Genomic DNA, 22,590 nt, shown 5'->3' with positions numbered 1-22,590 from the left:
GGCAGCGCGAATGTCTCGGGCCGTCGAGGTCTGCTGCTTTGTCATAAAAGGGAGTTTCGAAGGGCATATCATGGGTGCGATCATACCAGCACTAATGCACCGGATCCCATCAGAACTCCGCAGTTAAGCGTGCTTGGGCGAGAGTAGTACTAGGATGGGTGACCCCCTGGGAAGTCCTCGTGTTGCACCCCTTTTATTTTTTGCCCGCTTTTTTATTTTTTGATAACATTTATTTTTAATTTTTCGGCTTTTGGCTTTTCCTCTTCGGATAATTTTTTTCCCCCGAAAATAAACTGAGTCCGGAGACTCGCGGTGCCATGCCGCATAGCGGAACAGCGCGTTGAATCCTACGCCAGAACGGCCCCGGCAGCGCGAATGTCTCGGGCCGTCGAGGTCTGCTGCTTTGTCATAAAAGGTTGTTTCGATGGGCATGTCATGGGTGCGATCATACCAGCACTAATGCACCGGATCCCATCAGAACTCCGCAGTTAAGCGTGCTTGGGCGAGAGTAGTACTAGGTTGGGTGACCCCCTGGGAAGTCCTCGTGTTGCACCCTTTTTATTTTTTGCCCGCTTTTTTATTTTTTGATAATATTTATTTTTAATTTTTCGGTCTTTTGGCTTTTCCTCTTCGGATAATTTTTTTCCTCCGACAATAAACTGAGTCCGGAGACTGGCGGTGCCATGCCGCATAGCGGGACCAGCGCGTTGAATCCTACGCCAGAACGGCCCCGGCAGCGCGAATGTCTCGGGCCGTCGAGGTCTGCTGCTTTGTCATAAAAGGGAGTTTCGAAGGGCATGTCATGGGTGCGATCATACCAGCACTAATGCACCGGATCCCATCAGAACTCCGCAGTTAAGCGTGCTTGGGCGAAAGTAGTACTAGGATGGGTGACCCCCTGGGAAGTCCTCGTGTTGCACCCTTTTTATTTTTTGCCCACTTTTTTAATTTTTGATAATATTTATTTTTAATTTTTCGGCTTTTGGCTTTTCCTCTTCGGATAATTTTTTTTCCCGAAAATAAACTGAGTCCGGAGACTGGCGGTGCCATGCCGCATAGCGGATCAGCGCGTTGAATCCTACGCCAGAACGGCCCCGGCAGCGCGAATGTCTCGTGCCGTCGCGGTCTGCTGCTTTGTCATAAAAGGGTGTTTCGAAGGGCATGTCATGGGCGCGATCTTACCAGCACTAATGCACCGGATCCCATCATAACTCCGCAGTTAAGCGTGCTTGGGCGAGAGAAGTACTAGGATGGGTGACCCCCTGGGAAGTCCTCGTGTTGCACCCTTTTTATTTTTTGCCCGCTTTTTTATTTTTTGATAATATTTATTTTTAATTTTTCGGCTTTTGGCTTTTCCTCTTCGGATAATTTTTTTCCCTCGAAAATAAACTGAGTCCGGAGACTCGCGGTGCCATGCCGCATAGCGGAACAGCGCGTTGAATCCTACGCCAGAACGGCCCCGGCAGCGCGAATGTCTCGGGCCGTCGAGGTCTGCTGCTTTGTCATAAAAGGGAGTTTCGAAGGGCATATCATGGGTGCGATCATACCAGCACTAATGCACCGGATCCCATCAGAACTCCGCAGTTAAGCGTGCTTGGGCGAGAGTAGTACTAGGATGGGTGACCCCCTGGGAAGTCCTCGTGTTGCACCCCTTTTATTTTTTGCCCGCATTTTTATTTTTTGATAATATTTATTTTTAATTTTTTGGCTTTTGGCTTTTCCTCTTCGGATAATTTTTTCCCCCCGAAAATAAACTGAGTCCGGAGACTGGCGGCGCCATGCCGCATAGCGGAACAGCGCGTTGAATCATACGCCAGAACGGCCCCGGCAGCGCGAATGTCTCGGGCCGTCGAGGTCTGCTGCTTTGTCTTAAAAGGGAGTTTCGAAGGGCATGTCTTGGGTGCGATCATACCAGCACTAATGCACCGGATCCCATCAGAACTCCGCAGTTAAGCGTGCTTGGGCGAGAGTAGTACTAGGATGGGTGACCCCCTGGGAAGTCCTCGTGTTGCACCCTTTTTATTTTTTGCCCGCTTTTTTATTTTTTGATAATATATATTTTTAATTTTTCGGTCTTTTGGCTTTTCCTCTTCGGATAATTTTTTTCCTCCGACAATAAACTGAGTCCGGAGACTGGCGGTGCCATGCCGCATAGCGGGACCAGCGCGTTGAATCCTACGCCAGAACGGCCCCGGCAGCGTGAATGTCTCGGGCCGTCGAGGTCTGCTGCTTTGTCATAATAGGGAGTTTCGAAGGGCATGTCATAGGTGCGATCATACCAGCACTAATGCACCGGATCCCATCAGAACTCCGCAGTTAAGCGTGCTTGGGCGAGAGTAGTACTAGGATGGGTGACCCCCTGGGAAGTCCTCGTGTTGCACCCTTTTTATTTTTTGCCCGCTTTTTTATTTTTTGATAATATTTATTTTTAATTTTTCGGTCTTTTGGCTTTTCCTCTTCGGATAATTTTTTTCCCCCGAAAATAAACTGAGTCCGGAGACCCGCGGTGCCATGCCGCATAGCGGAACAGCGCGTTGAATCATACGCCAGAACGGCCCCGGCCGCGCGAATGTCTCGTGCCGTCGCGGTCTGCTGCTTTGTCATAAAAGGGAGTTTCGAAGGGCATGTCATGGGTGCGATCATACCAGCACTAATGCACCGAATCCCATCATAACTCCGCAGTTAAGCGTGCTTGGGCGAGAGTAGTACTAGGATGGGTGACCCCCTGGGAAGTCCTCGTGTTGCACCCCTTTTATTTTTTGCCCGTTTTTTTATTTTTTGATAATATTTATTTTTAATTTTTCGGCTTTTGGCTTTTCCTCTTCGGATAATTTTTTTCCCTCGAAAATAAACTGAGTCCGGAGACTCGCGGTGCCATGCCGCATAGCGGAACAGCGCGTTGAATCCTACGCCAGAACGGCCCCGGCAGCGCGAATGTCTCGTGCCGTCGAGGTCTGCTGCTTTGTCATAAAAGGGAGTTTCGAAGGGCATATCATGGGTGCGATCATACCAGCACTAATGCACCGGATCCCATCAGAACTCCGCAGTTAAGCGTGCTTGGGCGAGAGTAGTACTAGGATGGGTGACCCCCTGGGAAGTCCTCGTGTTGCACCCCTTTTATTTTTTGCCCGCTTTTTTATTTTTTGATAACATTTATTTTTAATTTTTCGGCTTTTGGCTTTTCCTCTTTGGATAATTTTTTTCCCCCGAAAATAAACTGAGTCCGGAGACCCGCGGTGCCATGCCGCATAGCGGAACAGCGCGTTGAATCCTACGCCAGAACGGCCCCGGCAGCGCGAATGTCTCGGGCCGTCGAGGTCTGCTGCATTGTCATAAAAGGGTGTTTCGATAGGCATGTCATGGGTGCGATCATACCAGCACTAATGCACCGGATCCCATCAGAACTCCGCAGTTAAGCGTGCTTAGGCGAGAGTAGTACCAGGTTGGGTGACCCCCTGGGAAGTCCTCGTGTTGCACCCCTTTTATTTTTTGCCCGCTTTTTTATTTTTTGATAATATTTATTTTTAATTTTTCGGCTTTTGGCTTTTCCTCTTCGGATAATTTTTTTTTTTCCGAAAATAAACTGAGTCCGGAGACTGGCGGTGCCATGCCGCATAGCGGAACAGCGCGTTGAATCCTACGCCAGAACGGCCCCGGCAGCGCGAATGTCTCGTGCCGTCGCGGTCTGCTGCTTTGTCATAAAAGGGAGTTTCGAAGGGCATGTCATGGGTGCGATCATACCAGCACTAATGCACCGGATCCCATCATAACTCCGCAGTTAAGCGTGCTTGGGCGAGAGAAGTACTAGGATGGGTGACCCCTGGGAAGTCCTCGTGTTGCACCCTTTTTATTTTTTGCCCGCTTTTTTATTTTTTGATAATATTTATTTTTAGTTTTTTGGCTTTTGGGTTTTCCTCTTCGGATAATTTTTTCCCCCCGAAAATAAACTGAGTCCGGAGACTGGCGGTGCCATGCCGCATAGTGGAACAGCGCGTTGAATCATACGCCAGAACGGCCCCGGCAGCGCGAATGTCTCGGGCCGTCGAGGTCTGCTGCTTTGTCATAAAAGGGAGTTTCGAAGGGCATGTCATGGGTGCGATCATACCAGCACTAATGCACCGGATCCCATCAGAACTCTGCAGTTAAGCGTGCTTGGGCGAGAGTAGTACTAGGATGGGTGACCCCCTGGGAAGTCCTCGTGTTGCACCCCTTTTATTTTTTGCCCGCTTTTTTATTTTTTGATAACATTTATTTTTTATTTTTCGGCTTTTGTCTTTTCCTCTTCGGATAATTTTTTTCTCCCGAAAATAAACTGAGTCCGGAGACTGGCGGTGCCATGCCGCATAGCGGAACAGCGTGTTGAATCCTACGCCAGAACGGCCCCGGCAGCGCGAATGTCTCGGGCCGTCGAGGTCTGCTGCTTTGTCATAAAAGGGAGTTTCGAAGGGCATGTCTTGGGTGCGATCATACCAGCACTAATGCACCGGATCCCATCAGAACTCCGCAGTTAAGCGTGCTTGGGCGAGAGTAGTACTAGGATGGGTGAACCCCTGAGAAGTCCTCGTGTTGCACCCTTTTTATTTTTTGCCCGCTTTTTTATTTTTTGATAATATTTATTTTTAATTTTTTGGCTTTTGGCTTTTCCTCTTCGGATAATTTTTTTCCCCCGACAATAAACTGAGTCCGGAGACTGGCGGTGCCATGCCGCATAGCGGGACCAGCGCGTTGAATCCTACGCCAGAACGGCCCCGGCAGCGCGAATGTCTCGGGCGGTCGAGGTCTGCTGCTTTGTCATAAAAGGGAGTTTCGAAGGGCATATGATGGATGCGATCATACCAGCACTAATGCACCGGATCCCATCAGAACTTCGCAGTTAAGCGTGCTTGGGCGAGAGTAGTACTAGGATGGGTGACCCCCTGGGAAGTCCTCGTGTTGCACCCCTTTTATTTTTTGCCCGCTTTTTTATTTTTTGATAACATTTATTTTTAATTTTTCGGCTTTTGGCTTTTCCTCTTCGGATAATTTTTTTCCCCCGAAAATAAACTGAGTCCGGAGACTCGCGGTGCCATGCCGCATAGCGGAACAGCGCGTTGAATCCTACGCCAGAACGGCCCCGGCAGCGCGAATGTCTCGGGCCGTCGAGGTCTGCTGCTTTGTCATAAAAGGGTGTTTCGATGGGCATGTCATGGGTGCGATCATACCAGCACTAATGCACCGGATCCCATCAGAACTCCGCAGTTAAGCGTGCTTGGGCGAGAGTAGTACTAGGATGGGTGACCCCCTGGGAAGTCCTCGTGTTGCACCCCTTTTATTTTTTGCCCGCTTTTTTATTTTTTGATAATATTTATTTTTAATTTTTCGGCTTTTGGCTTTTCCTCTTCGGATAATTTTTTTCCTCCGACAATAAACTGAGTCCGGAGACTGGCGGTGCCATGCCGCATAGCGGAACAGCGTGTTGAATCCTACGCCAGAACGGCCCCGGCAGCGCGAATGTCTCGGGCCGTCGAGGTCTGCTGCTTTGTCATAAAAGGGAGTTTCGAAGGGCATGTCTTGGGTGCGATCATACCAGCACTAATGCACCGGATCCCATCAGAACTCCGCAGTTAAGCGTGCTTGGGCGAGAGTAGTACTAGGATGGGTGAACCCCTGAGAAGTCCTCGTGTTGCACCCTTTTTATTTTTTGCCCGCTTTTTTATTTTTTGATAATATTTATTTTTAATTTTTTGGCTTTTGGCTTTTCCTCTTCGGATAATTTTTTTCCCCCGACAATAAACTGAGTCCGGAGACTGGCGGTGCCATGCCGCATAGCGGGACCAGCACGTTGAATCCTACGCCAGAACGGCCCCGGCAGCGCGAATGTCTCGGGCGGTCGAGGTCTGCTGCTTTGTCATAAAAGGGAGTTTCGAAGGGCATATCATGGGTGCGATCATACCAGCACTAATGCACCGGATCCCATCAGAACTTCGCAGTTAAGCGTGCTTGGGCGAGAGTAGTACTAGGACGGGTGACCCCCTGGGAAGTCCTCGTGTTGCACCCCTTTTATTTTTTGCCCGCTTTTTTATTTTTTGATAACATTTATTTTTAATTTTTCGGCTTTTGGCTTTTCCTCTTCGGATAATTTTTTTCCCCCGAAAATAAACTGAGTCCGGAGACTCGCGGTGCCATGCCGCATAGCGGAACAGCGCGTTGAATCCTACGCCAGAACGGCCCCGGCAGCGCGAATGTCTCGGGCCGTCGAGGTCTGCTGCTTTGTCATAAAAGGGTGTTTCGATGGGCATGTCATGGGTGCGATCATACCAGCACTAATGCACCGGATCCCATCAGAACTCCGCAGTTAAGCGTGCTTGGGCGAGAGTAGTACTAGGATGGGTGACCCCCTGGGAAGTCCTCGTGTTGCACCCCTTTTATTTTTTGCCCGCTTTTTTATTTTTTGATAATATTTATTTTTAATTTTTCGGCTTTTGGCTATTCCTCTTCGGATAATTTTTTTCCCTCGAAAATAAACTGAGTCCGGAGACTCGCGGTGCCATGCCGCATAGCGGAACAGCGCGTTGAATCCTACGCCAGAACGGCCCTGGCAGCGCGAATGTCTCGTGCCGTCGAGGTCTGCTGCTTTGTCATAAAAGGGAGTTTCGAAGGGCTTATCATGGGTGCGATCATACCAGCACTAATGCACCGGATCCCATCAGAACTCCGCAGTTAAGCGTGCTTGGGCGAGAGTAGTACTAGGATGGGTGACCCCCTGGGAAGTCCTCGTGTTGCACCCCTTTTATTTTTTGCCCGCTTTTTTATTTTTTGATAACATTTATTTTTAATTTTTCGGCTTTTGGCTTTTCCTCTTCGGATAATTTTTTTCCCCCGAAAATAAACTGAGTCCGGAGACTGGCGGTGCCATGCCGCATAGCGGGACCAGCGCGTTGAATCCTACGCCAGAACGGCCCCGGCGGCGCGAATGTCTCGGGCCGTCGAGGTCTGCTGCTTTGTCATAAAAGGGAGTTTCGATGAGCATGTCATGGGTGCGATCATACCAGCACTAATGCACCGGATCCCATCAGAACTCCGCAGTTAAGCGTGCTTGGGCGAGAGTAGTACTAGGATGGGTGACCCCCTGGGAAGTCCTCGTGTTGCACCCCTTTTATTTTTTGCCCGCTTTTTTATTTTTTGATAATATTTATTTTTAATTTTTCGGCTTTTGGCTTTTCCTCTTCGGATAATTTTTTTTTCCCGAAAATAAACTGAGTCCGGAGACTCGCGGTGCCATGCCGCATAGCGGAACAGCGCGTTGAATCCTATGCCAGAACGGCCCCGGCAGCGCGAATGCCTCGGGCCGTCGAGGTCTGCTGCTTTGTCATAAAAGGGAGTTTCGAAGGGCATGTCATGGGTGCGATCATACCAGCACTAATGCACCGGATCCGATCAGAACTCCGCAGTTAAGCGTGCTTGGGCGAGAGTTGTACTAGGATGGGTGACCCCCTGGGAAGTCCTCGTGTTGCACCCTTTTTATTTTTTGCCCGCTTTTTTATTTTTTGATAATATTTATTTTTGATTTTTCGGCTTTTGGCTTTTCCTCTTCGGATAATTTTTTTCCCTCGGAAATAAACTGAGTCCGGAGACTGGCGGTGCCATGCCGCATAGCGGAACAGCGCGTTGAATCCTACGCCAGAACGGCCCCGGCAGCGCGAATGTCTCGGGCCGTCGCGGTCTGCTGCTTTGTCATAAAAGGGAGTTTCGAAGGGCATATCATGGGTGCGATCATACCATCACTAATGCACCGGATCCCATCAGAACTCCGCAGTTAAGCGTGCTTGGGCGAGAGTAGTACTAGGATGGGTGACCCCCTGGGAAGTCCTCGTGTTGCACCCCTTTTATTTTTTGCCCGCTTTTTTATTTTTTGATAATATTTATTTTTAATTTTTCGGCTTTTGGCTTTTCCTCTTCGGATAATTTTTTTCCTCCGACAATAAACTGAGTCCGGAGACTGGCGGTGCCATGCCGCATAGCGGGACCAGCGCGTTGAATCCTACGCCAGAACGGCCCCGGCAGCGTGAATGTCTCGGGCCGTCGAGGTCTGCTGCTTTGTCATAAAAGGGAGTTTCGAAGGGCATGTCATGGGTGCGATCATACCAGCACTAATGCACCGGATCCGATCAGAACTCCGCAGTTAAGCGTGCTTGGGCGAGAGTTGTACTAGGATGGGTGACCCCCTGGGAAGTCCTCGTGTTGCACCCTTTTTATTTTTTGCCCGCTTTTTTATTTTTTGATAATATTTATTTTTGATTTTTCGGCTTTTGGCTTTTCCTCTTCGGATAATTTTTTTCCCTCGGAAATAAACTGAGTCCGGAGACTGGCGGTGCCATGCCGCATAGCGGAACAGCGTGTTGAATCCTACGCCAGAACGGCCCCGGCAGCGCGAATGTCTCGGGCCGTCGAGGTCTGCTGCTTTGTCATAAAAGGGAGTTTCGAAGGGCATGTCATGGGTGCGATCATACCAGCACTAATGCACCGGATCCCATCAGAACTCCGCAGTTAAGCGTGCTTGGGCGAGAGTAGTACTAGGATGGGTGACCCCCTGGGAAGTCCTCGTGTTGCACCCCTTTTATTTTTTGCCCGCTTTTTTATTTTTTGATAACATTTATTTTTAATTTTTCGGCTTTTGGCTTTTCCTCTTCGGATAATTTTTTTCCCCCGAAAATAAACTGAGTCCGGAGACTCGCGGTGCCATGCCGCATAGCGGAACAGCGCGTTGAATCCTACGCCAGAACGGCCCCGGCAGCGCGAATGTCTCGGGCCGTCGAGGTCTGCTGCTTTGTCATAAAAGGTTGTTTCGATGGGCATGTCATGGGTGCGATCATACCAGCACTAATGCACCGGATCCCATCAGAACTCCGCAGTTAAGCGTGCTTGGGCGAGAGTAGTACTAGGATGGGTGACCCCCTGGGAAGTCCTCGTGTTGCACCCCTTTTATTTTTTGCCCGCATTTTTATTTTTTGATAATATTTATTTTTAATTTTTTGGCTTTTGGCTTTTCCTCTTCGGATAATTTTTTCCCCCCGAAAATAAACTGAGTCCGGAGACTGGCGGCGCCATGCCGCATAGCGGAACAGCGCGTTGAATCATACGCCAGAACGGCCCCGGCAGCGCGAATGTCTCGGGCCGTCGAGGTCTGCTGCTTTGTCTTAAAAGGGAGTTTCGAAGGGCATGTCTTGGGTGCGATCATACCAGCACTAATGCACCGGATCCCATCAGAACTCCGCAGTTAAGCGTGCTTGGGCGAGAGTAGTACTAGGATGGGTGACCCCCTGGGAAGTCCTCGTGTTGCACCCTTTTTATTTTTTGCCCGCTTTTTTATTTTTTGATAATATTTATTTTTAATTTTTCGGTCTTTTGGCTTTTCCTCTTCGGATAATTTTTTTCCTCCGACAATAAACTGGGTCCGGAGACTGGCGGTGCCATGCCGCATAGCGGGACCAGCGCGTTGAATCCTACGACAGAACGGCCCCGGCAGCGTGAATGTCTCGGGCCGTCGAGGTCTGCTGCTTTGTCATAAAAGGGAGTTTCAAAGGGCATGTCATAGGTGCGATCATACCAGCACTAATGCACCGGATCCCATCAGAACTCCGCAGTTAAGCGTGTTTGGGCGAGAGTAGTACTAGGATGGGTGACCCCCTGGGAAGTCCTCGTGTTGCACCCTTTTTATTTTTTGCCCGCTTTTTTATTTTTTGATAATATTTATTTTTAATTTTTCAGTCTTTTGGCTTTTCCTCTTCGGATAATTTTTTTCCCCCGAAAATAAACTGAGTCCGGAGACTCGCGGTGCCATGCCGCATAGCGGAACAGCGCGTTGAATCATACGCCAGAACGGCCCCAGCAGCGCGAATGTCTCGTGCCGTCGCGGTCTGCTGCTTTGTCATAAAAGGGAGTTTCGAAGGGCATGTCATGGGTGCGATCATACCAGCACTAATGCACCGAATCCCATCATAACTCCGCAGTTAAGCGTGATTGGGCGAGAGTAGTACTAGGATGGGTGACCCCCTGGGAAGTCCTCGTGTTGCACCCCTTTTATTTTTTGCCCCTTTTTTTATTTTTTGATAATATTTATTTTTAATTTTTCGGCTTTTGGCTTTTCCTCTTCGGATAATTTTTTTCCCTCGAAAATAAACTGAGTCCGGAGACTCGCGGTGCCATGCCGCATAGCGGAACAGCGCGTTGAATCCTACGCCAGAACGGCCCCGGCAGCGCGAATGTCTCGTGCCGTCGAGGTCTGCTGCTTTGTCATAAAAGGGAGTTTCGAAGGGCATATCATGGGTGCGATCATACCAGCACTAATGCACCGGATTCCATCGGAACTCCGTAGTTAAGCGTGCTTGGGCGAGAGTAGTACTAGGATGGGTGACCCCTGGGAAGTCCTCGTGTTGCACCCCTTTTATTTTTTGCCCGCTTTTTTATTTTTTGATAACATTTATTTTTAATTTTTCGGCTTTTGGCTTTTCCTCTTCGGATAATTTTTTTTCCCCGAAAATAAACTGAGTCCGGAGACCCGCGGTGCCATGCCGCATAGCAGAACAGCGCGTTGAATCCTACGCCAGAACGGCCCCGGCAGCGCGAATGTCTCGGGCCGTCGAGGTCTGCTGCTTTGTCATAAAAGGGTGTTTCGATAGGCATGTCATGGGTGCGATCATACCAGCACTAATGCACCGGATCCCATCAGAACTCCGCAGTTAAGCGTGCTTGGGCGAGAGTAGTACTAGGTTGGGTGACCCCCTGGGAAGTCCTCGTGTTGCACCCCTTTTATTTTTTGCCCGCTTTTTTATTTTTTGATAATATTTATTTTTAATTTTTCGGCTTTTGGCTTTTCCTCTTCGGATAATTTTTTTTTTCCGAAAATAAACTGAGTCCGGAGACTGGCGGTGCCATGCCGCATAGCGGAACAGCGCGTTGAATCCTACGCCAGAACGGCCCCGGCAGCGCGAATGTCTCGTGCCGTCGCGGTCTGCTGCTTTGTCATAAAAGGGAGTTTCGAAGGGCATGTCATGGGTGCGATCATACCAGCACTAATGCACCGGATCCCATCATAACTCCGCAGTTAAGCGTGCTTGGGCGAGAGTAGTACTAGGATGGGTGACCCCCTGGGAAGTCCTCGTGTTGCACCCCTTTTATTTTTTGCCCGCTTTTTTATTTTTTGATAACATTTATTTTTAATTTTTCGGCTTTTGGCTTTTCCTCTTCGGATAATTTTTTTCCCCCGAAAATAAACTGAGTCCGGAGACTGGCGGTGCCATGCCGCATAGCGGGACCAGCGCGTTGAATCCTACGCCAGAACGGCCCCGGCGGCGCGAATGTCTCGGGCCGTCGAGGTCTGCTGCTTTGTCATAAAAGGGAGTTTCGATGAGCATGTCATGGGTGCGATCATACCAGCACTAATGCACCGGATCCCATCAGAACTCCGCAGTTAAGCGTGCTTGGGCGAGAGTAGTACTAGGATGGGTGACCCCCTGGGAAGTCCTCGTGTTGCACCCCTTTTATTTTTTGCCCGCTTTTTTATTTTTTGATAATATTTATTTTTAATTTTTCGGTCTTTTGGCTTTTCCTCTTCGGATAATTTTTTTCCTCCGACAATAAACTGGGTCCGGAGACTGGCGGTGCCATGCCGCATAGCGGGACCAGCGCGTTGAATCCTACGACAGAACGGCCCCGGCAGCGTGAATGTCTCGGGCCGTCGAGGTCTGCTGCTTTGTCATAAAAGGGAGTTTCAAAGGGCATGTCATAGGTGCGATCATACCAGCACTAATGCACCGGATCCCATCAGAACTCCGCAGTTAAGCGTGTTTGGGCGAGAGTAGTACTAGGATGGGTGACCCCCTGGGAAGTCCTCGTGTTGCACCCTTTTTATTTTTTGCCCGCTTTTTTATTTTTTGATAATATTTATTTTTAATTTTTCAGTCTTTTGGCTTTTCCTCTTCGGATAATTTTTTTCCCCCGAAAATAAACTGAGTCCGGAGACTCGCGGTGCCATGCCGCATAGCGGAACAGCGCGTTGAATCATACGCCAGAACGGCCCCAGCAGCGCGAATGTCTCGTGCCGTCGCGGTCTGCTGCTTTGTCATAAAAGGGAGTTTCGAAGGGCATGTCATGGGTGCGATCATACCAGCACTAATGCACCGAATCCCATCATAACTCCGCAGTTAAGCGTGATTGGGCGAGAGTAGTACTAGGATGGGTGACCCCCTGGGAAGTCCTCGTGTTGCACCCCTTTTATTTTTTGCCCCTTTTTTTATTTTTTGATAATATTTATTTTTAATTTTTCGGCTTTTGGCTTTTCCTCTTCGGATAATTTTTTTCCCTCGAAAATAAACTGAGTCCGGAGACTCGCGGTGCCATGCCGCATAGCGGAACAGCGCGTTGAATCCTACGCCAGAACGGCCCCGGCAGCGCGAATGTCTCGTGCCGTCGAGGTCTGCTGCTTTGTCATAAAAGGGAGTTTCGAAGGGCATATCATGGGTGCGATCATACCAGCACTAATGCACCGGATTCCATCGGAACTCCGTAGTTAAGCGTGCTTGGGCGAGAGTAGTACTAGGATGGGTGACCCCCTGGGAAGTCCTCGTGTTGCACCCCTTTTATTTTTTGCCCGCTTTTTTATTTTTTGATAACATTTATTTTTAATTTTTCGGCTTTTGGCTTTTCCTCTTCGGATAATTTTTTTTCCCCAAAAATAAACTGAGTCCGGAGACCCGCGGTGCCATGCCGCATAGCAGAACAGCGCGTTGAATCCTACGCCAGAACGGCCCCGGCAGCGCGAATGTCTCGGGCCGTCGAGGTCTGCTGCTTTGTCATAAAAGGGTGTTTCGATAGGCATGTCATGGGTGCGATCATACCAGCACTAATGCACCGGATCCCATCAGAACTCCGCAGTTAAGCGTGCTTGGGCGAGAGTAGTACTAGGTTGGGTGACCCCCTGGGAAGTCCTCGTGTTGCACCCCTTTTATTTTTTGCCCGCTTTTTTATTTTTTGATAATATTTATTTTTAATTTTTCGGCTTTTGGCTTTTCCTCTTCGGATAATTTTTTTTTTCCGAAAATAAACTGAGTCCGGAGACTGGCGGTGCCATGCCGCATAGCGGAACAGCGCGTTGAATCCTACGCCAGAACGGCCCCGGCAGCGCGAATGTCTCGTGCCGTCGCGGTCTGCTGCTTTGTCATAAAAGGGAGTTTCGAAGGGCATGTCATGGGTGCGATCATACCAGCACTAATGCACCGGATCCCATCATAACTCCGCAGTTAAGCGTGCTTGGGCGAGAGTAGTACTAGGATGGGTGACCCCCTGGGAAGTCCTCGTGTTGCACCCCTTTTATTTTTTGCCCGCTTTTTTATTTTTTGATAACATTTATTTTTAATTTTTCGGCTTTTGGCTTTTCCTCTTCGGATAATTTTTTTCCCCCGAAAATAAACTGAGTCCGGAGACTGGCGGTGCCATGCCGCATAGCGGGACCAGCGCGTTGAATCCTACGCCAGAACGGCCCCGGCGGCGCGAATGTCTCGGGCCGTCGAGGTCTGCTGCTTTGTCATAAAAGGGAGTTTCGATGAGCATGTCATGGGTGCGATCATACCAGCACTAATGCACCGGATCCCATCAGAACTCCGCAGTTAAGCGTGCTTGGGCGAGAGTAGTACTAGGATGGGTGACCCCCTGGGAAGTCCTCGTGTTGCACCCCTTTTATTTTTTGCCCGCTTTTTTATTTTTTGATAATATTTATTTTTAATTTTTCGGCTTTTGGCTTTTCCTCTTCGGATAATTTTTTTTCCCCGAAAATAAACTGAGTCCGGAGACTCGCGGTGCCATGCCGCATAGCGGAACAGCGCGTTGAATCCTATGCCAGAACGGCCCCGGCAGCGCGAATGCCTCGGACCGTCGAGGTCTGCTGCTTTGTCATAAAAGGGAGTTTCGAAGGGCATGTCATGGGTGCGATCATACCAGCACTAATGCACCGGATCCGATCAGAACTCCGCAGTTAAGCGTGCTTGGGCGAGAGTTGTACTAGGATGGGTGACCCCCTGGGTAGTCCTCGTGTTGCACCCTTTTTATTTTTTGCCCGCTTTTTTATTTTTTGATAATATTTATTTTTGATTTTTCGGCTTTTGGCTTTTCCTCTTCGGATAATTTTTTTCCCTCGGAAATAAACTGAGTCCGGAGACTAGCGGTGCCATGCCGCATAGCGGAACAGCGCGTTGAATCCTACGCCAGAACGGCCCCGGCAGCGCGAATGTCTCGGGCCGTCGCGGTCTGCTGCTTTGTCATAAAAGGGAGTTTCGAAGGGCATATCATGGGTGCGATCATACCATCACTAATGCACCGGATCCCATCAGAACTCCGCAGTTACGCGTGCTTGGGCGAGAGTAGTACTAGGATGGGTGACCCCCTGGGAAGTCCTCGTGTTGCACCCCTTTTATTTTTTGCCCGCTTTTTTATTTTTTGATAATATTTATTTTTAATTTTTCGGCTTTTGGCTTTTCCTCTTCGGATAATTTTTTTCCTCCGACAATAAACTGAGTCCGGAGACTGGCGGTGCCATGCCGCATAGCGGGACCAGCGCGTTGAATCCTACGCCAGAACGGCCCCGGCAGCATGAATGTCTCGGGCCGTCGAGGTCTGCTGCTTTGTCATAAAAGGGAGTTTCGAAGGGCATGTCATGGGTGCGATCATACCAGCACTAATGCACCGGATCCGATCAGAACTCCGCAGTTAAGCGTGCTTGGGCGAGAGTTGTACTAGGATGGGTGACCCCCTGGGAAGTCCTCGTGTTGCACCCTTTTTATTTTTTGCCCGCTTTTTTATTTTTTGATAATATTTATTTTTGATTTTTCGGCTTTTGGCTTTTCCTCTTCGGATAATTTTTTTCCCTCGGAAATAAACTGAGTCCGGAGACTGGCGGTGCCATGCCGCATAGCGGAACAGCGTGTTGAATCCTACGCCAGAACGGCCCCGGCAGCGCGAATGTCTCGGGCCGTCGAGGTCTGCTGCTTTGTCATAAAAGGGAGTTTCGAAGGGCATGTCATGGGTGCGATCATACCAGCACTAATGCACCGGATCCCATCAGAACTCCGCAGTTAAGCGTGCTTGGGCGAGAGTAGTACTAGGATGGGTGACCCCCTGGGAAGTCCTCGTGTTGCACCCCTTTTATTTTTTGCCCGCTTTTTTATTTTTTGATAACATTTATTTTTAATTTTTCGGCTTTTGGCTTTTCCTCTTCGGATAATTTTTTTCCCCCGAAAATAAACTGAGTCCGGAGACTCGCGGTGCCATGCCGCATAGCGGAACAGCGCGTTGAATCCTACGCCAGAACGGCCCCGGCAGCGCGAATGTCTCGGGCCGTCGAGGTCTGCTGCTTTGTCATAAAAGGTTGTTTCGATGGGCATGTCATGGGTGCGATCATACCAGCACTAATGCACCGGATCCCATCAGAACTCCGCAGTTAAGCGTGCTTGGGCGAGAGTAGTACTAGGATGGGTGACCCCCTGGGAAGTCCTCGTGTTGCACCCCTTTTATTTTTTGCCCGCATTTTTATTTTTTGATAATATTTATTTTTAATTTTTTGGCTTTTGGCTTTTCCTCTTCGGATAATTTTTTCCCCCCGAAAATAAACTGAGTCCGGAGACTGGCGGCGCCATGCCGCATAGCGGAACAGCGCGTTGAATCATACGCCAGAACGGCCCCGGCAGCGCGAATGTCTCGGGCCGTCGAGGTCTGCTGCTTTGTCTTAAAAGGGAGTTTCGAAGGGCATGTCTTGGGTGCGATCATACCAGCACTAATGCACCGGATCCCATCAGAACTCCGCAGTTAAGCGTGCTTGGGCGAGAGTAGTACTAGGATGGGTGACCCCCTGGGAAGTCCTCGTGTTGCACCCTTTTTATTTTTTGCCCGCTTTTTTATTTTTTGATAATATTTATTTTTAATTTTTCGGTCTTTTGGCTTTTCCTCTTCGGATAATTTTTTTCCTCCGACAATAAACTGGGTCCGGAGACTGGCGGTGCCATGCCGCATAGCGGGACCAGCGCGTTGAATCCTACGACAGAACGGCCCCGGCAGCGTGAATGTCTCGGGCCGTCGAGGTCTGCTGCTTTGTCATAAAAGGGAGTTTCAAAGGGCATGTCATAGGTGCGATCATACCAGCACTAATGCACCGGATCCCATCAGAACTCCGCAGTTAAGCGTGTTTGGGCGAGAGTAGTACTAGGATGGGTGACCCCCTGGGAAGTCCTCGTGTTGCACCCTTTTTATTTTTTGCCCGCTTTTTTATTTTTTGATAATATTTATTTTTAATTTTTCAGTCTTTTGGCTTTTCCTCTTCGGATAATTTTTTTCCCCCGAAAATAAACTGAGTCCGGAGACTCGCGGTGCCATGCCGCATAGCGGAACAGCGCGTTGAATCATACGCCAGAACGGCCCCGGCAGCGCGAATGTCTCGTGCCGTCGCGGTCTGCTGCTTTGTCATAAAAGGGAGTTTCGAAGGGCATGTCATGGGTGCGATCATACCAGCACTAATGCACCGAATCCCATCATAACTCCGCAGTTAAGCGTGATTGGGCGAGAGTAGTACTAGGATGGGTGACCCCCTGGGAAGTCCTCGTGTTGCACCCCTTTTATTTTTTGCCCCTTTTTTTATTTTTTGATAATATTTATTTTTAATTTTTCGGCTTTTGGCTTTTCCTCTTCGGATAATTTTTTTCCCTCGAAAATAAACTGAGTCCGGAGACTCGCGGTGCCATGCCGCATAGCGGAACAGCGCGTTGAATCCTACGCCAGAACGGCCCCGGCAGCGCGAATGTCTCGTGCCGTCGAGGTCTGCTGCTTTGTCATAAAAGGGAGTTTCGAAGGGCATATCATGGGTGCGATCATACCAGCACTAATGCACCGGATTCCATCGGAACTCCGTAGTTAAGCGTGCTTGGGCGAGAGTAGTACTAGGATGGGTGACCCCCTGGGAAGTCCTCGTGTTGCACCCCTTTTATTTTTTGCCCGCTTTTTTATTTTTTGATAACATTTATTTTTAATTTTTCGGCTTTTGGCTTTTCCTCTTCGGATAATTTTTTTTCCCCGAAAATAAACTGAGTCCGGAGACCCGCGGTGCCATGCCGCATAGCAGAACAGCGCGTTGAATCCTACGCCAGAACGGCCCCGGCAGCGCGAATGTCTCGGGCCGTCGAGGTCTGCTGCTTTGTCATAAAAGGGTGTTTCGATAGGCATGTCATGGGTGCGATCATACCAGCACTAATGCACCGGATCCCATCAGAACTCCGCAGTTAAGCGTGCTTGGGCGAGAGTAGTACTAGGTTGGGTGACCCCCTGGGAAGTCCTCGTGTTGCACCCCTTTTATTTTTTGCCCGCTTTTTTATTTTTTGATAATATTTATTTTTAATTTTTCGGCTTTTGGCTTTTCCTCTTCGGATAATTTTTTTTTTCCGAAAATAAACTGAGTCCGGAGACTGGCGGTGCCATGCCGCATAGCGGAACAGCGCGTTGAATCCTACGCCAGAACGGCCCCGGCAGCGCAAATGTCTCGTGCCGTCGCGGTCTGCTGCTTTGTCATAAAAGGGAGTTTCGAAGGGCATGTCATGGGTGCGATCATACCAGCACTAATGCACCGGATCCCATCATAACTCCGCAGTTAAGCGTGCTTGGGCGAGAGAAGTACTAGGATGGGTGACCCCTGGGAAGTCCTCGTGTTGCACCCTTTTTATTTTTTGCCCGCTTTTTTATTTTTTGGTAATATTTATTTTTAGTTTTTTGGCTTTTGGGTTTTCCTCTTCGGATAATTTTTTCCCCCCGAAAATAAACTGAGTCCGGAGACTGGCGGTGCCATGCCGCATAGTGGAACAGCGCGTTGAATCATACGCCAGAACGGCCCCGGCTGCGCGAATGTCTCGGGCCGTCGAGGTCTGCTGTTTTGTCATAAAAGGGAGTTTCGAAGGGCATGTCATGGGTGCGATCATACCAGCACTAATGCACCGGATCCCATCAGAACTCTGCAGTTAAGCGTGCTTGGGCGAGAGTAGTACTAGGATGGGTGACCCCATGGGAAGTCCTCGTGTTGCACCCCTTTTATTTTTTGCCCGCTTTTTTATTTTTTGATAACATTTATTTTTTATTTTTCGGCTTTTGTCTTTTCCTCTTCGGATAATTTTTTTCCCCGAAAATAAACTGAGTCCGGAGACTGGCGGTGCCATGCCGCATAGCGGAACAGCGTGTTGAATCCTACGCCAGAACGGCCCCGGCAGCGCGAATGTCTCGGGCCGTCGAGGTATGCTGCTTTGTCATAAAAGGGAGTTTCGAAGGGCATGTCTTGGGTGCGATCATACCAGCACTAATGCACCGGATCCCATCAGAACTCCGCAGTTAAGCGTGCTTGGGCGAGAGTAGTACTAGGATGGGTGAACCCCTGAGAAGTCCTCGTGTTGCACCCTTTTTATTTTTTGCCCGCTTTTTTATTTTTTGATAATATTTATTTTTAATTTTTTGGCTTTTGGCTTTTCCTCTTCGGATAATTTTTTTCCCCCGACAATAAACTGAGTCCGGAGACTGGCGGTGCCATGCCGCATAGCGGGACCAGCGCGTTGAATCCTACGCCAGAACGGCCCCGGCAGCGCGAATGTCTCGGGCGGTCGAGGTCTGCTGCTTTGTCATAAAAGGGAGTTTCGAAGGGCATATCATTGGTGCGATCATACCAGCACTAATGCACCGGATCCCATCAGAACTTCGCAGTTAAGCGTGCTTGGGCGAGAGTAGTACTAGGATGGGTGACCCCCTGGGAAGTCCTCGTGTTGCACCCCTTTTATTTTTTGCCCGCTTTTTTATTTTTTGATAACATTTATTTTTAATTTTTCGGCTTTTGGCTTTTCCTCTTCGGATAATTTTTTTCCCCCGAAAATAAACTGAGTCCGGAGACTCGCGGTGCCATGCCGCATAGCGGAACAGCGCGTTGAACCCTACGCCAGAACGGCCCCGGCAGCGCGAATGTCTCGGGCCGTCGAGGTCTGCTGCTTTGTCATAAAAGGGTGTTTCGATAGGCATGTCATGGGTGCGATCATACCAGCACTAATGCACCGGATCCCATCAGAACTCCACAGTTAAGCGTGCTTGGGCGAGAGTAGTACTAGGATGGGTGACCCCCTGGGAAGTCCTCGTGTTGCACCCCTTTTATTTTTTGCCCGCTTTTTTATTTTTTGATAATATTTATTTTTAATTTTTCGGCTTTTGGCTATTCCTCTTCGGATAATTTTTTTCCCTCGAAAATAAACTGAGTCCGGAGACTCGCGGTGCCATGCCGCATAGCGGAACAGCGCGTTGAATCCTACGCCAGAACGGCCCCGGCAGCGCGAATGTCTCGTGCCGTCGAGGTCTGCTGCTTTGTCATAAAAGGGAGTTTCGAAGGGCATATCATGGGTGCGATCATACCAGCACTAATGCACCGGATCCCATCAGAACTCCGCAGTTAAGCGTGCTTGGGCGAGAGTAGTACTAGGATGGGTGACCCCCTGGGAAGTCCTCGTGTTGCACCCCTTTTATTTTTTGCCCGCTTTTTTATTTTTTGATAACATTTATTTTTAATTTTTCGGCTTTTGGCTTTTCCTCTTCGGATAATTTTTTTCTCCCGAAAATAAACTGAGTCCGGAGACTGGCGGTGCCATGCCGCATAGCGGGACCAGCGCGTTGAATCCTACGCCAGAACGGCCCCGGCGGCGCGAATGTCTCAGGCCGTCGAGGTCTGCTGCTTTGTCATAAAAGGGAGTTTCGATGGGCATGTCATGGGTGCGATCATACCAGCACTAATGCACCGGATCCCATCAGAACTCCGCAGTTAAGCGTGCTTGGGCGAGAGTAGTACTAGGATGGGTGACCCCCTGGGAAGTCCTCGTGTTGCACCCCTTTTATTTTTTGCCCGCTTTTTTATTTTTTGATAACAATTATTTTTAATTTTTCGGCTTTTGGCTTTTCCTCTTCGGATAATTTTTTTCCCCCGAAAATAAACTGAGTCCGGAGACTCGCGGTGCCATGCCGCATAGCGGAACAGCGCGTTGAATCCTACGCCAGAACGGCCCCGGCAGCGCGAATGTCTCGGGCCGTCGAGGTCTGCTGCTTTGTCATAAAAGGGAGTTTCGAAGGGCATGTCATGGGTGCGATCATACCAGCACTAATGCACCGGATCCCATCAGAACTCCGGAGTTAAGCGTGCTTGGGCGATAGTAGTACTAGGAAGGGTGACCCCCTGGGAAGTCCTCGTGTTGCACCCTTTTTATTTTTTGCCCGCTTTTTTATTTTTTGATAATATTTATTTTTAATTTTTCGGCTTTTGGGTTTTCCTCTTCGGATAATTTTTTTTTCCCGAAAATAAACTGAGTCCGGAGACTGGCGGCGCCATGCCGCATAGCGGAACAGCGCGTTGAATCCTGCGCCAGAACGGCCCCGGCAGCGCGAATGTCTCGTGCCGTCGAGGTCTGCTGCTTTGTCATAAAAGGGAGTTTCGAAGGGCATATCATGGGTGCGATCATACCAGCACTAATGCACCGGATCCCATCAGAACTCCGCAGTTAAGCGTGCTTGGGCGAGAGTAGTACTAGGATGGGTGACCCCCTGGGAAGTCCTCGTGTTGCACCCCTTTTATTTTTTGCCCGCATTTTTATTTTTTGATAATATTTATTTTTAATTTTTTGGCTTTTGGCTTTTCCTCTTCGGATAATTTTTTCCCCCCGAAAATAAACTGAGTCCGGAGACTGGCGGTGCCATGCCGCATAGCGGAACAGCGCGTTGAATCATACGCCAGAACGGCCCCGGCAGCGCGAATGTCTCGGGCCGTCGAGGTCTGCTGCTTTGTCTTAAAAGGGAGTTTCGAAGGGCATGTCTTGGGTGCGATCATACCAGCACTAATGCACCGGATCCCATCAGAACTCCGCAGTTAAGCGTGCTTGGGCGAGAGTAGTACCAGGATGGGTGACCCCCTGGGAAGTCCTCGTGTTGCACCCTTTTTATTTTTTGCCCGCTTTTTTATTTTTTGATAATATTTATTTTTAATTTTTCGGTCTTTTGGCTTTTCCTCTTCGGATAATTTTTTTCCTCCGACAATAAACTGAGTCCGGAGACTGGCGGTGCCATGCCGCATAGCGGGACCAGCGCGTTGAATCCTACGCCAGAACGGCCCCGGCAGCGCGAATGTCTCGGGCCGTCGAGGTCTGCTGCTTTGTCATAAAAGGGAGTTTCGAAGGGCATGTCATGGGTGCGATCATACCAGCACAAATGCACCGGATCCCATCAGAACTCCGCAGTTAAGCGTGCTTGGGCGAAAGTAGTACTAGGATGGGTGACCCCCTGGGAAGTCCTCGTGTTGCACCCTTTTTATTTTTTGCCCGCTTTTTTATTTTTTGATAATATTTATTTTTAATTTTTCGGCTTTTGGCTTTTCCTCTTCGGATAATTTTTTTTTTCCGAAAATAAACTGAGTCCGGGGACTGGCGGTGCCATGCCGCATAGCGGAACAGCGCGTTGAATCCTACGCCAGAACGGCCCCGGCAGCGCGAATGTCTCGTGCCGTCGCGGTCTGCTGCTTTGTCATAAAAGGGTGTTTCGAAGGGCATGTCATGGGCGCGATCTTACCAGCACTAATGCACCGAATCCCATCATAACTCCGCAGTTAAGCGTGCTTGGGCGAGAGTAGTACTAGGATGGGTGACCCCCTGGGAAGTCCTCGTGTTGCACCCCTTTTATTTTTTGCCCCTTTTTTTTATTTTTTGATAATATTTATTTTTAATTTTTCGGCTTTTGGCTTTTCCTCTTCGGATAATTTTTTTCCCTCGAAAATAAACTGAGTCCGGAGACTCGCGGTGCCATGCCGCATAGCGGAACAGCGCGTTGAATCCTACGCCAGAACGGCCCCGGCAGCGCGAATGTCTCGTGCCGTCGAGGTCTGCTGCTTTGTCATAAAAGGGAGTTTCGAAGGGCATATCATGGGTGCGATCATACCAGCACTAATGCACCGGATTCCATCGGAACTCCGCAGTTAAGCGTGCTTGGGCGAGAGTAGTACTAGGATGGGTGACCCCCTGGGAAGTCCTCGTGTTGCACCCCTTTTATTTTTTGCCCGCTTTTTTATTTTTTGATAACATTTATTTTTAATTTTTCGGCTTTTGGCTTTTCCTCTTCGGATAATTTTTTTCCCCCGACAATAAACTGAGTCCGGAGACTGGCGGTGCCATGCCGCATAGCGGGACCAGCGCGTTGAATCCTACGCCAGAACGGCCCCGGCAGCGCGAATGTCTCGGGCGGTCGAGGTCTGCTGCTTTGTCATAAAAGGGAGTTTCGAAGGGCATATCATGGGTGCGATCATACCAGCACTAATGCACCGGATCCCATCAGAACTTTGCAGTTAAGCGTGCTTGGGCGAGAGTAGTACTAGGATGGGTGACCCCCTGGGAAGTCCTCGTGTTGCACCCCTTTTATTTTTTGCCCGCTTTTTTATTTTTTGATAACATTTATTTTTAATTTTTCGGCTTTTGGCTTTTCCTCTTCGGATAATTTTTTTCCCCCGAAAATAAACTGAGTCCG

General features: G+C 49.3%; 57 non-coding genes and 5 pseudogenes across 57 annotated transcripts; all 62 read left to right on the top strand.

The window, feature by feature from the left end:
- The first annotated feature begins 72 nt into the window (after positions 1–72).
- On the top strand, positions 73–191 carry LOC149765425 (5S ribosomal RNA). The gene has a single exon (XR_016411365.1). It is a non-coding gene; the product is annotated as a 5S ribosomal RNA (ribosomal RNA).
- Positions 192–437: 246 nt separating this feature from the next.
- LOC149765424 (5S ribosomal RNA) lies at positions 438–556 on the top strand. The gene has a single exon (XR_016413044.1). It is a non-coding gene; the product is annotated as a 5S ribosomal RNA (ribosomal RNA).
- Positions 557–804: 248 nt separating this feature from the next.
- LOC149765423 (5S ribosomal RNA) lies at positions 805–923 on the top strand. Its single transcript, XR_016403540.1, has one exon. It is a non-coding gene; the product is annotated as a 5S ribosomal RNA (ribosomal RNA).
- Positions 924–1,168: 245 nt separating this feature from the next.
- Positions 1,169–1,287, top strand: LOC149765422 (5S ribosomal RNA; annotated as a pseudogene).
- Positions 1,288–1,533: 246 nt separating this feature from the next.
- On the top strand, positions 1,534–1,652 carry LOC149765421 (5S ribosomal RNA). Its single transcript, XR_016411363.1, has one exon. It is a non-coding gene; the product is annotated as a 5S ribosomal RNA (ribosomal RNA).
- A 246-nt stretch (positions 1,653–1,898) lies between these two features.
- LOC149765420 (5S ribosomal RNA) lies at positions 1,899–2,017 on the top strand. Its single transcript, XR_016412434.1, has one exon. It is a non-coding gene; the product is annotated as a 5S ribosomal RNA (ribosomal RNA).
- A 248-nt stretch (positions 2,018–2,265) lies between these two features.
- LOC149765419 (5S ribosomal RNA) lies at positions 2,266–2,384 on the top strand. Its single transcript, XR_016402221.1, has one exon. It is a non-coding gene; the product is annotated as a 5S ribosomal RNA (ribosomal RNA).
- A 247-nt stretch (positions 2,385–2,631) lies between these two features.
- On the top strand, positions 2,632–2,750 carry LOC149765418 (5S ribosomal RNA). The gene has a single exon (XR_016408955.1). It is a non-coding gene; the product is annotated as a 5S ribosomal RNA (ribosomal RNA).
- Positions 2,751–2,996: 246 nt separating this feature from the next.
- LOC149765417 (5S ribosomal RNA) lies at positions 2,997–3,115 on the top strand. Its single transcript, XR_016411362.1, has one exon. It is a non-coding gene; the product is annotated as a 5S ribosomal RNA (ribosomal RNA).
- Positions 3,116–3,361: 246 nt separating this feature from the next.
- Positions 3,362–3,480, top strand: LOC149765416 (5S ribosomal RNA). Its single transcript, XR_016404611.1, has one exon. It is a non-coding gene; the product is annotated as a 5S ribosomal RNA (ribosomal RNA).
- Positions 3,481–3,727: 247 nt separating this feature from the next.
- On the top strand, positions 3,728–3,845 carry LOC149765415 (5S ribosomal RNA). Its single transcript, XR_016408985.1, has one exon. It is a non-coding gene; the product is annotated as a 5S ribosomal RNA (ribosomal RNA).
- A 246-nt stretch (positions 3,846–4,091) lies between these two features.
- On the top strand, positions 4,092–4,210 carry LOC149765414 (5S ribosomal RNA). Its single transcript, XR_016401473.1, has one exon. It is a non-coding gene; the product is annotated as a 5S ribosomal RNA (ribosomal RNA).
- Positions 4,211–4,456: 246 nt separating this feature from the next.
- LOC149765413 (5S ribosomal RNA) lies at positions 4,457–4,575 on the top strand. Its single transcript, XR_016405440.1, has one exon. It is a non-coding gene; the product is annotated as a 5S ribosomal RNA (ribosomal RNA).
- Positions 4,576–4,822: 247 nt separating this feature from the next.
- On the top strand, positions 4,823–4,941 carry LOC149765412 (5S ribosomal RNA). Its single transcript, XR_016405116.1, has one exon. It is a non-coding gene; the product is annotated as a 5S ribosomal RNA (ribosomal RNA).
- A 246-nt stretch (positions 4,942–5,187) lies between these two features.
- Positions 5,188–5,306, top strand: LOC149765411 (5S ribosomal RNA). Its single transcript, XR_016411361.1, has one exon. It is a non-coding gene; the product is annotated as a 5S ribosomal RNA (ribosomal RNA).
- A 246-nt stretch (positions 5,307–5,552) lies between these two features.
- LOC149765410 (5S ribosomal RNA) lies at positions 5,553–5,671 on the top strand. The gene has a single exon (XR_016405439.1). It is a non-coding gene; the product is annotated as a 5S ribosomal RNA (ribosomal RNA).
- A 247-nt stretch (positions 5,672–5,918) lies between these two features.
- LOC149765409 (5S ribosomal RNA) lies at positions 5,919–6,037 on the top strand. Its single transcript, XR_016404934.1, has one exon. It is a non-coding gene; the product is annotated as a 5S ribosomal RNA (ribosomal RNA).
- Positions 6,038–6,283: 246 nt separating this feature from the next.
- LOC149765408 (5S ribosomal RNA) lies at positions 6,284–6,402 on the top strand. The gene has a single exon (XR_016411359.1). It is a non-coding gene; the product is annotated as a 5S ribosomal RNA (ribosomal RNA).
- A 246-nt stretch (positions 6,403–6,648) lies between these two features.
- Positions 6,649–6,767, top strand: LOC149765407 (5S ribosomal RNA). The gene has a single exon (XR_016411358.1). It is a non-coding gene; the product is annotated as a 5S ribosomal RNA (ribosomal RNA).
- Positions 6,768–7,014: 247 nt separating this feature from the next.
- On the top strand, positions 7,015–7,133 carry LOC149765406 (5S ribosomal RNA). The gene has a single exon (XR_016411357.1). It is a non-coding gene; the product is annotated as a 5S ribosomal RNA (ribosomal RNA).
- Positions 7,134–7,379: 246 nt separating this feature from the next.
- LOC149765405 (5S ribosomal RNA) lies at positions 7,380–7,498 on the top strand. Its single transcript, XR_016406275.1, has one exon. It is a non-coding gene; the product is annotated as a 5S ribosomal RNA (ribosomal RNA).
- A 246-nt stretch (positions 7,499–7,744) lies between these two features.
- LOC149765404 (5S ribosomal RNA) lies at positions 7,745–7,863 on the top strand. Its single transcript, XR_016403242.1, has one exon. It is a non-coding gene; the product is annotated as a 5S ribosomal RNA (ribosomal RNA).
- Positions 7,864–8,110: 247 nt separating this feature from the next.
- On the top strand, positions 8,111–8,229 carry LOC149765403 (5S ribosomal RNA). The gene has a single exon (XR_016406274.1). It is a non-coding gene; the product is annotated as a 5S ribosomal RNA (ribosomal RNA).
- Positions 8,230–8,475: 246 nt separating this feature from the next.
- LOC149765402 (5S ribosomal RNA) lies at positions 8,476–8,594 on the top strand. The gene has a single exon (XR_016411356.1). It is a non-coding gene; the product is annotated as a 5S ribosomal RNA (ribosomal RNA).
- A 246-nt stretch (positions 8,595–8,840) lies between these two features.
- On the top strand, positions 8,841–8,959 carry LOC149765401 (5S ribosomal RNA). Its single transcript, XR_016411355.1, has one exon. It is a non-coding gene; the product is annotated as a 5S ribosomal RNA (ribosomal RNA).
- A 246-nt stretch (positions 8,960–9,205) lies between these two features.
- LOC149765400 (5S ribosomal RNA) lies at positions 9,206–9,324 on the top strand. Its single transcript, XR_016412433.1, has one exon. It is a non-coding gene; the product is annotated as a 5S ribosomal RNA (ribosomal RNA).
- Positions 9,325–9,572: 248 nt separating this feature from the next.
- On the top strand, positions 9,573–9,691 carry LOC149765399 (5S ribosomal RNA). The gene has a single exon (XR_016404500.1). It is a non-coding gene; the product is annotated as a 5S ribosomal RNA (ribosomal RNA).
- Positions 9,692–9,938: 247 nt separating this feature from the next.
- LOC149765398 (5S ribosomal RNA) lies at positions 9,939–10,057 on the top strand (annotated as a pseudogene).
- Positions 10,058–10,303: 246 nt separating this feature from the next.
- Positions 10,304–10,421, top strand: LOC149765397 (5S ribosomal RNA). The gene has a single exon (XR_016407685.1). It is a non-coding gene; the product is annotated as a 5S ribosomal RNA (ribosomal RNA).
- Positions 10,422–10,667: 246 nt separating this feature from the next.
- Positions 10,668–10,786, top strand: LOC149765396 (5S ribosomal RNA). The gene has a single exon (XR_016413007.1). It is a non-coding gene; the product is annotated as a 5S ribosomal RNA (ribosomal RNA).
- A 246-nt stretch (positions 10,787–11,032) lies between these two features.
- On the top strand, positions 11,033–11,151 carry LOC149765395 (5S ribosomal RNA). The gene has a single exon (XR_016405987.1). It is a non-coding gene; the product is annotated as a 5S ribosomal RNA (ribosomal RNA).
- A 247-nt stretch (positions 11,152–11,398) lies between these two features.
- Positions 11,399–11,517, top strand: LOC149765394 (5S ribosomal RNA). The gene has a single exon (XR_016411353.1). It is a non-coding gene; the product is annotated as a 5S ribosomal RNA (ribosomal RNA).
- Positions 11,518–11,765: 248 nt separating this feature from the next.
- LOC149765393 (5S ribosomal RNA) lies at positions 11,766–11,884 on the top strand. The gene has a single exon (XR_016404499.1). It is a non-coding gene; the product is annotated as a 5S ribosomal RNA (ribosomal RNA).
- Positions 11,885–12,131: 247 nt separating this feature from the next.
- LOC149765392 (5S ribosomal RNA) lies at positions 12,132–12,250 on the top strand (annotated as a pseudogene).
- Positions 12,251–12,496: 246 nt separating this feature from the next.
- LOC149765391 (5S ribosomal RNA) lies at positions 12,497–12,615 on the top strand. The gene has a single exon (XR_016403872.1). It is a non-coding gene; the product is annotated as a 5S ribosomal RNA (ribosomal RNA).
- Positions 12,616–12,861: 246 nt separating this feature from the next.
- Positions 12,862–12,980, top strand: LOC149765390 (5S ribosomal RNA). Its single transcript, XR_016413006.1, has one exon. It is a non-coding gene; the product is annotated as a 5S ribosomal RNA (ribosomal RNA).
- Positions 12,981–13,226: 246 nt separating this feature from the next.
- LOC149765389 (5S ribosomal RNA) lies at positions 13,227–13,345 on the top strand. Its single transcript, XR_016405986.1, has one exon. It is a non-coding gene; the product is annotated as a 5S ribosomal RNA (ribosomal RNA).
- A 247-nt stretch (positions 13,346–13,592) lies between these two features.
- On the top strand, positions 13,593–13,711 carry LOC149765388 (5S ribosomal RNA). Its single transcript, XR_016411352.1, has one exon. It is a non-coding gene; the product is annotated as a 5S ribosomal RNA (ribosomal RNA).
- Positions 13,712–13,957: 246 nt separating this feature from the next.
- On the top strand, positions 13,958–14,076 carry LOC149765387 (5S ribosomal RNA). Its single transcript, XR_016408651.1, has one exon. It is a non-coding gene; the product is annotated as a 5S ribosomal RNA (ribosomal RNA).
- A 246-nt stretch (positions 14,077–14,322) lies between these two features.
- LOC149765386 (5S ribosomal RNA) lies at positions 14,323–14,441 on the top strand. Its single transcript, XR_016407554.1, has one exon. It is a non-coding gene; the product is annotated as a 5S ribosomal RNA (ribosomal RNA).
- A 247-nt stretch (positions 14,442–14,688) lies between these two features.
- Positions 14,689–14,807, top strand: LOC149765385 (5S ribosomal RNA). The gene has a single exon (XR_016406273.1). It is a non-coding gene; the product is annotated as a 5S ribosomal RNA (ribosomal RNA).
- Positions 14,808–15,053: 246 nt separating this feature from the next.
- On the top strand, positions 15,054–15,172 carry LOC149765384 (5S ribosomal RNA). Its single transcript, XR_016411350.1, has one exon. It is a non-coding gene; the product is annotated as a 5S ribosomal RNA (ribosomal RNA).
- Positions 15,173–15,418: 246 nt separating this feature from the next.
- Positions 15,419–15,537, top strand: LOC149765383 (5S ribosomal RNA). Its single transcript, XR_016411349.1, has one exon. It is a non-coding gene; the product is annotated as a 5S ribosomal RNA (ribosomal RNA).
- A 246-nt stretch (positions 15,538–15,783) lies between these two features.
- Positions 15,784–15,902, top strand: LOC149765382 (5S ribosomal RNA). Its single transcript, XR_016412432.1, has one exon. It is a non-coding gene; the product is annotated as a 5S ribosomal RNA (ribosomal RNA).
- A 248-nt stretch (positions 15,903–16,150) lies between these two features.
- On the top strand, positions 16,151–16,269 carry LOC149765381 (5S ribosomal RNA). The gene has a single exon (XR_016404498.1). It is a non-coding gene; the product is annotated as a 5S ribosomal RNA (ribosomal RNA).
- A 247-nt stretch (positions 16,270–16,516) lies between these two features.
- Positions 16,517–16,635, top strand: LOC149765380 (5S ribosomal RNA; annotated as a pseudogene).
- A 246-nt stretch (positions 16,636–16,881) lies between these two features.
- LOC149765379 (5S ribosomal RNA) lies at positions 16,882–17,000 on the top strand. Its single transcript, XR_016403870.1, has one exon. It is a non-coding gene; the product is annotated as a 5S ribosomal RNA (ribosomal RNA).
- A 246-nt stretch (positions 17,001–17,246) lies between these two features.
- Positions 17,247–17,365, top strand: LOC149765378 (5S ribosomal RNA). The gene has a single exon (XR_016413005.1). It is a non-coding gene; the product is annotated as a 5S ribosomal RNA (ribosomal RNA).
- Positions 17,366–17,611: 246 nt separating this feature from the next.
- LOC149765377 (5S ribosomal RNA) lies at positions 17,612–17,729 on the top strand. Its single transcript, XR_016408984.1, has one exon. It is a non-coding gene; the product is annotated as a 5S ribosomal RNA (ribosomal RNA).
- A 246-nt stretch (positions 17,730–17,975) lies between these two features.
- Positions 17,976–18,094, top strand: LOC149765376 (5S ribosomal RNA). Its single transcript, XR_016401759.1, has one exon. It is a non-coding gene; the product is annotated as a 5S ribosomal RNA (ribosomal RNA).
- Positions 18,095–18,339: 245 nt separating this feature from the next.
- LOC149765375 (5S ribosomal RNA) lies at positions 18,340–18,458 on the top strand. The gene has a single exon (XR_016405438.1). It is a non-coding gene; the product is annotated as a 5S ribosomal RNA (ribosomal RNA).
- A 247-nt stretch (positions 18,459–18,705) lies between these two features.
- Positions 18,706–18,824, top strand: LOC149765374 (5S ribosomal RNA). Its single transcript, XR_016405055.1, has one exon. It is a non-coding gene; the product is annotated as a 5S ribosomal RNA (ribosomal RNA).
- Positions 18,825–19,070: 246 nt separating this feature from the next.
- On the top strand, positions 19,071–19,189 carry LOC149765373 (5S ribosomal RNA). The gene has a single exon (XR_016403236.1). It is a non-coding gene; the product is annotated as a 5S ribosomal RNA (ribosomal RNA).
- Positions 19,190–19,435: 246 nt separating this feature from the next.
- Positions 19,436–19,554, top strand: LOC149765372 (5S ribosomal RNA). Its single transcript, XR_016411348.1, has one exon. It is a non-coding gene; the product is annotated as a 5S ribosomal RNA (ribosomal RNA).
- A 247-nt stretch (positions 19,555–19,801) lies between these two features.
- Positions 19,802–19,920, top strand: LOC149765371 (5S ribosomal RNA). Its single transcript, XR_016411347.1, has one exon. It is a non-coding gene; the product is annotated as a 5S ribosomal RNA (ribosomal RNA).
- Positions 19,921–20,166: 246 nt separating this feature from the next.
- LOC149765370 (5S ribosomal RNA) lies at positions 20,167–20,285 on the top strand. Its single transcript, XR_016407545.1, has one exon. It is a non-coding gene; the product is annotated as a 5S ribosomal RNA (ribosomal RNA).
- A 246-nt stretch (positions 20,286–20,531) lies between these two features.
- On the top strand, positions 20,532–20,650 carry LOC149765369 (5S ribosomal RNA). Its single transcript, XR_016411346.1, has one exon. It is a non-coding gene; the product is annotated as a 5S ribosomal RNA (ribosomal RNA).
- A 246-nt stretch (positions 20,651–20,896) lies between these two features.
- LOC149765368 (5S ribosomal RNA) lies at positions 20,897–21,015 on the top strand. The gene has a single exon (XR_016412809.1). It is a non-coding gene; the product is annotated as a 5S ribosomal RNA (ribosomal RNA).
- A 248-nt stretch (positions 21,016–21,263) lies between these two features.
- Positions 21,264–21,382, top strand: LOC149765367 (5S ribosomal RNA). The gene has a single exon (XR_016404809.1). It is a non-coding gene; the product is annotated as a 5S ribosomal RNA (ribosomal RNA).
- Positions 21,383–21,628: 246 nt separating this feature from the next.
- On the top strand, positions 21,629–21,747 carry LOC149765366 (5S ribosomal RNA; annotated as a pseudogene).
- Positions 21,748–21,994: 247 nt separating this feature from the next.
- LOC149765365 (5S ribosomal RNA) lies at positions 21,995–22,113 on the top strand. Its single transcript, XR_016403728.1, has one exon. It is a non-coding gene; the product is annotated as a 5S ribosomal RNA (ribosomal RNA).
- A 247-nt stretch (positions 22,114–22,360) lies between these two features.
- On the top strand, positions 22,361–22,479 carry LOC149765364 (5S ribosomal RNA). Its single transcript, XR_016404908.1, has one exon. It is a non-coding gene; the product is annotated as a 5S ribosomal RNA (ribosomal RNA).
- Positions 22,480–22,590: the final 111 nt, after the last annotated feature.

This window comes from Phoenix dactylifera, chromosome 4 (genome assembly GCF_051530095.1).
Source record: "Phoenix dactylifera cultivar Ajwa chromosome 4, Ajwa_hap1_PhDact_Kaust_v1.1, whole genome shotgun sequence".
Taxonomy (NCBI): domain Eukaryota; kingdom Viridiplantae; phylum Streptophyta; class Magnoliopsida; order Arecales; family Arecaceae; genus Phoenix; species Phoenix dactylifera.
Note: the sequence above shows the minus strand (reverse complement) of the source record. Positions and strands in the feature narration are given on the sequence as shown.